Below are 8,450 nucleotides of genomic sequence, written 5' to 3'. Positions count from 1 at the left end.
GATAAAAGTTTTGTTAGTATGAATTTACTGTCGAGCACCTCAGGGCAGCCCCACCTGTTCAAAAATCGTGTCAGGTCCCCTCCCCCCATCATGCCGTTTTTAAAAACAAGTGTGATCTCTTTATTTGCCTCTCTGGCGTCGAGGCGTTTTACAGTTCACAGGATTAATCTTTTCTGCAGACACGAGGGCTAGAAACAGCCCCTCTGTTTTTAAGCGAAGGTTGTCACATGATCACATCCTTTCCGGAACTGGAGTTTTGAGAAAAACACCACCACACATCACAAACATCTCAGTAAAATCAGGATCACTGCCAACACAGCAAGCAGTGAAGCCAACAGTGAGTTATGCAAATCAGCCCAAGGATAATTGTAGTCTCAAGCCTGCAAACACTTGTGTGCTTAACTTCAAGGCATGCAAGCATTACACTTTCTCTCCAAAGGGACAACTCTTGAGCTTCAAGCAAAGCATGTGCATAAATATTTGCAGGATTGGAGCCAAAAACTTTACAGCACAGCTTTATTTATTCTGTATATGGCACAGACAAACTATTCCAGAACTGGTTTAGAGAGTTTTTAAAATGTTTCAGAACCGAGCTTTGTATCCCTCCTCCTGTTAAGACTTAGGCCCCATGCTGAAAGCTGTTTTGTACAGGCATGTACTCAAGTGCTTTGCTAAATATAGATGGATTTAAGCACAGGCTTAAAATTAAGAATGTGCTTAAATATTTGCTGATTTGAGGCCTTAGTTACTATGAGTCCATTTGAACAAGGGGTGTGTGTGAGAGAGAAAACATTTTCTGAGTGTCTACAAATAAACAGGTTTCAGAGTAACAGCCGTGTTAGTCTGTATTCGCAAAAAGAAAAGGAGTCCTTGGGGCACCTTAGAGACTAACCAATTTATTTGAGCATAAGCTTTCGTGAGCTACAGCTCACTTCATCGGATGCATACTGTGGAAAGTGTAGAAGATCTTTTTATACACACGAAGCATGAAAAAATACTTTCCCCCACCCCACTCTCCTGCTGATGGGGTGGGGGGAGGTATTTTTTCATGCTTTGTGTGTATAAAAAGATCTTCTACACTTTCCACAGTATGCATCCGATGAAGTGAGCTGTAGCTCACGAAAGCTTATGCTCAAATAAATTGGTTAGTCTCTAAGGTGCCACAAGGACTCCTTTTCTTTTTACAAGTAAACAGAAAACAGCTTTTCTATCTAAAATGTCAGGATTTTATAGACTTTATTTCTCATGCCATTCCCTGGCTAGAAGGGAGTCTAGGTCGCACCGGAAAGGGGAGGAAATTTCCCATTCTGAATGTAACAAAACTCCCATCCCGGAGCCCTGAAGGCTCAGGAGATATCAGGCTGTAAAACCAAGGCATTCTAAAATGTATCCCATGGTTCTGCATTTTATCACCTGGATAGCACCTCCACATATATTTACCCCATATAATACTAACTGGAGGCGACATTCATAGGGCAAATACATTTTACCACGCATCTTCGACCACCTCTGTCCACTAAAGCCTTGATTTGATAAAAGATTGCTAAAAGAGTTAACATGATATCAACCAAACCTAACGATGTTAGGTAATAAAATAACTATATCTTAGCCCCTACTGTAGACACAGGTTAACGCCTTTTTGCACATGTTCACTGGTTGTGATCTAGCCTCATGGGAAAATAACACAATTTCAACCATGGTTTGTTTTCCCAATCTATACATAGAATCATAGAATCATAGAATATCAGGGTTGGAAGGGACCCCAGAAGGTCATCTAGTCCAACCCCCTGCTCAAAGCAGGACCAATTCCCAGTTAAATCATCCCAGCCAGGGCTTTGTCAAGCCTGACCTTAAAAACCTCTAAGGAAGGAGATTCTACCACCTCCCTAGGTAACGCATTCCAGTGTTTCACCACCCTCTTAGTGAAAAAGTTTTTCCTAATATCCAATCTAAACCTCCCCCACTGCAACTTGAGACCATTACTCCTCGTTCTGTCATCTGCTACCATTGAGAACAGTCTAGAGCCATCCTCTTTGGAACCCCCTTTCAGGTAGTTGAAAGCAGCTATCAAATCCCCCCTCATTCTTCTCTTCTGCAGGCTAAACAATCCCAGCTCCCTCAGCCTCTCCTCATAACTCATGTGTTCCAGTCCCCTAATCATTTTTGTTGCCCTTCGCTGGACTCTCTCCAATTTATCCACATCCTTCTTGAAGTGTGGGGCCCAAAACTGGACACAGTACTCCAGATGAGGCCTCACCAATGTCGAATAGAGGGGAACGATCACGTCCCTCGATCTGCTCGCTATGCCCCTACTTATACATCCCAAAATGCCATTGGCCTTCTTGGCAACAAGGGCACACTGCTGACTCATATCCAGCTTCTCGTCCACTGTCACCCCTAGGTCCTTTTCTGCAGAACTGCTGCCTAGCCATTCGGTCCCTAGTCTGTAGCTGTGCATTGGGTTCTTCCGTCCTAAGTGCAGGACCCTGCACTTATCCTTATTGAACCTCATCAGATTCCTTTTGGCCCAATCTTCCAATTGGTCTAGGTCCTTCTGTATCCTATCCCTCCCCTCCAGCGTATCTACCACTCCTCCCAGTTTAGTATCATCCGCAAATTTGCTGAGAGTGCAATCCACACCATCCTCCAGATCATTTATGAAGATATTGAATAAAACCGGCCCCAGGACCGACCCTTGGGGCACTCCACTTGATACCGGCTGCCAACTAGACATGGAGCCATTGATCACTACCCGCTGAGCCCGACAATTTAGCCAGCTTTCTACCCACCTTATAGTGCATTCATCCAGCCCATACTTCCTTAACTTGCTGACAAGAATACTATGGGAGACCGTGTCAAAAGCTTTGCTAAAGTCAAGAAACAATACATCCACTGCTTTCCCTTCATCCACAGAACCAGTAATCTCATCATAAAAGGCGATTAGATTAGTCAGGCATGACCTTCCCTTGGTGAATCCATGCTGGCTGTTCCTGATCACTTTCCTCTCATGCAAGTGCTTCAGGATTGATTCTTTGAGGACCTGCTCCATGATTTTTCCAGGGACTGAGGTGAGGCTGACTGGCCTGTAGTTCCCAGGATCTTCCTTCTTCCCTTTTTTAAAGATTGGCACTACATTAGCCTTTTTCCAGTCATCCGGGACTTCCCCGGTTCGCCATGAGTTTTCAAAGATAATGGCCAGTGGCTCTGCAATCACAGCCGCCAATTCCTTCAGCACTCTCGGATGCAACTCGTCCGGCCCCATGGACTTGTGCACGTCTAGCTTTTCTAAATAGTCCCTAACCGCCTCTATCTCCACAGAGGGCTGGCCATCTCTTCCGCATTTTGTGATGCCCAGCGCAGCAGTCTGGGAGCTGACCTTGTTAGTGACAACAGAGGCAAAAAAAGCATTGAGTACATTAGCTTTTTCCACATCCTCTGTCACTAGGTTGCCTCCCTCATTCAGTAAGGGGCCCACACATTCCTTGGCTTTCTTCTTGTTGCCAACATACCTGAAGAAACCCTTCTTGTTACTCTTGACATCTCTGGCTAGCTGCAGCTCCAGGTGCGATTTGGCCCTCCTGATAACATTCCTACATGCCCGAGCAATATTTTTATACTCTTCCCTGGTCATATGTCCAACCTTCCACTTCTTGTAAGCTTCTTTTTTATGTTTAAGATCCGCTAGGATTTCACCATTAAGCCAAGCTGGTCGCCTGCCATATTTACTATTTTTTCGACTCATCGGGATGGTTTGTCCCTGTAACCTCAACAGGGATTCCTTGAAATACAGCCAGCTCTCCTGGACTCCTTTCCCCTTCAAGTTAGCCCCCCAGGGGATCCTGGCCATCCGTTCCCTGAAGGAGTCGAAGTCTGCTTTCCTGAAGTCCAGGGTCCGTATCCTGCTGCTTACCTTTGTTCCCTAATACATGGCCTAATACATCTCACCATGATTTATTCCAACCCCCTGAGAAGATTCTTACAGCCACCATTATAGAAAAAAAAATCTGTCAGTAAAATGGTTCCTCATTCTTTGACCAAACCAATCTGGAACTACATTATAATAATTCACAACAGATAATAAACCACCCTGGAACTAGTTATTAATTGGTCTAATACATTAAACAAGATCGAAAGCTCAATTTTGATTCATTTTGTGGGGTTTCCTGTACAGAATCAATATAAATTTTAAAATTTAGCTACATTCCTCTATATTTCCAAAACTGAGATTTGAACCATTCTAATAATAATCTATCATCTTGGATAAACATTCAGAATCATTTTAAATATAATAATCATCCTAGAAATAATTATGTACATTTAGTAAAAGAGCTAGTAATATAGTTTTATTTACATTAAGGGGAATGCCAGAAAATATTAACTGGATCTTGCTAAACTTCTGTCGCCGTCCATTTATAGCTCATAGTAATGAAATACCTACCACATACAAAATAGTATAATCAGCAAAAAAAATGAACTCAGGGACTTCATCATAAGACAGATATATACAAGAAAGAAATAACAAAGATGAATAAGAGATGTTAACTAGGTGGTTTGGGGAATTGGTAATGCGGAATAATAGAGCCTTTTGACCTTTAAATTAACAGTTTAAATACAACCACAAGTAGTCTGAGTCATTTTTCGAATCTATAGGTGTCAATATTACAAAAACTTATAACTCCATAAACTACAACTAATTTTGGCCCTTTTAAAAAAATTCTATTAGCAAACTCCTGGATGCTGACTAAATAAAATAGTAAACTATAATACATTAAATAATAATAATAATTGGGGTGAAAGGACAAATTTGCATTTTGTGCCATTTGGTCCTGTTGTGCCAGTTTGTCACCAGGTGACCAATTTAAAAAAAAATAAACCCAGTTTTGAAAACTACAGATGATCATGGGCTGCTGATTAGTGCAGAGCACATTCAGACTGGTTAGGTAGGGGGAAAACTTTTCAATGGACAAATCTAAATGGATAAGATATTTATTTCATAAGGATTAAAGAGCGAAAATTAAATCTCTCCATTAAGCCTCTTTCCCCCTCTCATTTGGCTGTGAATTTAAAAAAAAACCCTCAAATTCCTTAATTTGACTTGCTCCTGGGTTCACATATTAATATAACCCATGACCTCACCCAGCATTCAGCATAATTAGCAAAATTTATTTAAATGTATAAATTCCATGTTATCACTCCAAAGATATCTGGGTACCTGCAATGGTGTTTATTTTGAGCTCTTTGAAAAACAGACCACTTGAGATGAGCTACTGCATACCTCTCCATGCAAATTGTATGCATATATAAATGTACCACTGTCTCTTGTTATCAGTCTTTAAAGATCAGAGTCACTCTCCAGACTTTGAGGTTTGTGGTATTGAAGCTTACATCAACAATTCATAGATTCACAGATACTAAGGTCAGAAAGGACCATTATGATCATCTAGTCCGACCTCCTGCACAATGCAGGCCACAGAATCTCACCCACCCACTCCTGCGATAAAGGATGTCTGATTTCTTCATACTGATTGATGTATCAACGTATGCTAAAAATATGGGGCCCAGATCCTACAGTGTGATTGGTCACTGTGACCTAAGTCATCACATGGTGTTATTTCTGCTCCTTGATTGGTTAATTCACAAACCCACAAAGGGTTTTCAGAATCACTGTGTGAATGCTTCTGGAGTGAAAACTCAAGCTAGTCTACACAAAAAGCGCTGTGCTGCTGTAGACGCTATGCCGATGAGAGAGCTCCCACCTCCATGAGAGGCTCTCCTGCTGACATAGCACTGTCCACACCAGCACTTAAGTCGGTGTAACTTACATCACTCAAAGGCGCAGCTTATTCACACCCCTGAGCGACATACGTTATACCGACATAAATGGTGGTGTACAAGCCCCCATACAGCTGCACATTTGCATAAGTATTTGTGACATTTTAACTTTCATTGAATGAACTTGTGGATAAAACCTCGTTTACCTGAATGTTTGCAAATAACCATAAGAGTTCCCTCAAATAGTGTGTCAACACTAAAGAAACTGACTGTACTAAGAAATGTCTGTCACTTTCTCGATCTGGAAGATACTTACTTCAAAAGGGTTCTGTAAAGATTAGTAACTTGATGTTTGGAGAGCTCTGTGAAGATGAAATATGGTATATAAGTGCTGATTAATAAATAATTACAATCATACATGTAATGGGTTTGTGAACAAAGTCTTTCTGCAGCCCTTTGAAAATTTACTACAATATGTTCAGCATCATCTCCCATTGCATTGTCAAAAAATTATAAGCTTCCCAGCCAATGTATGCAACGTGTGTAGACTGTCTGAGCAAATGGCATATCTTTGTTTGGGCATTTTAACTTAGCATTTACATTGTGCTTTTCCTGTTGAAAGCACTTTACCAATGGCTACTTTTGTATTTACTTTCTGTATCAATGTAAATACCTGTTTCTTCCACCAAGCAAAACAATTGCTTTCTAATTGGAACGGGCAGCTTTCAGAACAAATTAAACTAGCCTAGTGCATCAGAAGACTAAAGAAATTGTGCTATGAAAAGAAATACAGAGAACTTTTTTCCTCTCCCTTTGTAAACATCTCCACTTTCTCTCCCATTTGCCAGGCTGTTTTAGGAGTTGCGCATTCAGTATTATGGAACTTTTGCTATCAACTATTCAGTAAGAATTTTAGAATAGGAATTACCTAATTACAACCAAGAAGTTCCAGTGGTATTATTTAAACTGGTAGCTGTGTATCCTTCAGATACTGGGAAAATATTTGTTCCAATACAGCAAACAACAATTTGTATTGTGATGTTTTTACAGTAATTCATAGGGTTAAAAATTTGAGAGAGCACAAGTGGAACAATTGGATGGGACCTTCTCAGACAAACTGGAGCATATGTGTAGGGTAGAGTGGGTAATCTGTGGGTGGAAATGGTGGCACAATAATCCGATGAAGTGAGCTGTAGCTCACGAAAGCTCATGCTCAAATAAATTGTTTAGTCTCTAAGGTGCCACAAGTACTCCTTTTCTTTTTGCGAATACAGACTAACATGGCTGTTACTCTGAAATCTGACAATAAGGATGCTGTATTAACTTTTTTTATACAACATAAATCTGTTCATCCTGAGGCCTCATGTGCTAATACCAAGGCTTTGTTGTACGATCTCTGTGTCCTTTGGATTTACTTTCCCAACACTGTCATTCCAAATGCACAGTTCTGCTTTCTGTGACAGGATTCCCTGGACCAGTATCAAACAATATTAGCACTGATAATTTGTTTGACAGTAAAGTGGTTGCCAAAAATCCCACTCACTCCATGGATTTCAATCTCCCTGTGTGCAGTGATTCGCCAACTTTTCCAAATCCATATTTGGGATCTTGACAAATGCTTTTTGCAGAGAAGCAAACATCATCATTCTATGAACAAATAGTATCACAGCAGTGAAATCATATATGCCAGAAAATGATTCATGCTTTCAACTTTATTTCCATTTCCTTTATTTTAACCCAGCAGTGGCAGGCATTTAGCTTTTGACATTTTCTACCAACACACATCTCCACATGGAATTCATTTTATTAATGAGAGACAAATAATTCCTATGGAGAGTGCTACTAATTTGGACAAGTCACACAAGTAATTCCATAATTACTTGATTCTTTTTTGCTGTTGCTGAGCTTCTTTTTGCCTTGGTTCCCTACGTTTGACTCCCCATTGCCTGAACTAAAGGGAAATCGATGCAGGATTCCTTCTGGGGATTGACAGGTTGAGAGAATGTGGCTCTGCTTCTGCATAACTTTTTCCTTTAATTTCCTCTACGTTGTAGTTTCTCACTCTCCGTGATCTTCAGTACCTTGACTAAGATCAGAATCATAGTACTAAGCAGCCTTCAAAGCTTCTCCTCACCAGAACTTTCAACCTCCAAGACCAAGATGTGAGATAAAAACCCAAACTGATGTGTACAATAAAAAATAGAAGAGCCAGAATCTTGTAACAAGTGGGAATTTTTTTCCCTTTTCCCTTTATAAAGTTTTCTGAAATACCAGCCTTAAGAGTTCCGATCTGAATAATTTATGGAAGCAGGAAGGTAACAGCGAGTTTGTGTGAGGCTGAATTAGATGGGGTTCAAAATGAGTGACATATCTTGTAAAGAAGTATAGTTGACAGGTCTGCTCCTTGTACCAGCCCATTCATCCAGCCAGGACTGCCCCTAGCTATTAAAATACTGTCAACATTTCAAGGAATGATGATCTAAGGTCACTCCAAAACACTACTGGCTGCATGGAAGTCAGAGACAGCTTCAGGTTGTGTGAGGCCTTAATGATGTACAATGCGCAGAACTCCATCCAGCTCACTTCCTGCCTGTGGCTGGTCCCCAGTTCACTGCTCATCCATCATCCCCTTCCACCAAACTGCCATCCAAGCACAAAGGCTACTGAGGTATATAGCA

This window comes from Lepidochelys kempii, chromosome 1 (genome assembly GCF_965140265.1).
Source record: "Lepidochelys kempii isolate rLepKem1 chromosome 1, rLepKem1.hap2, whole genome shotgun sequence".
Classification (NCBI taxonomy): Eukaryota; Metazoa; Chordata; order Testudines; family Cheloniidae; genus Lepidochelys; species Lepidochelys kempii.
This window is presented reverse-complemented; position numbering follows the sequence as displayed.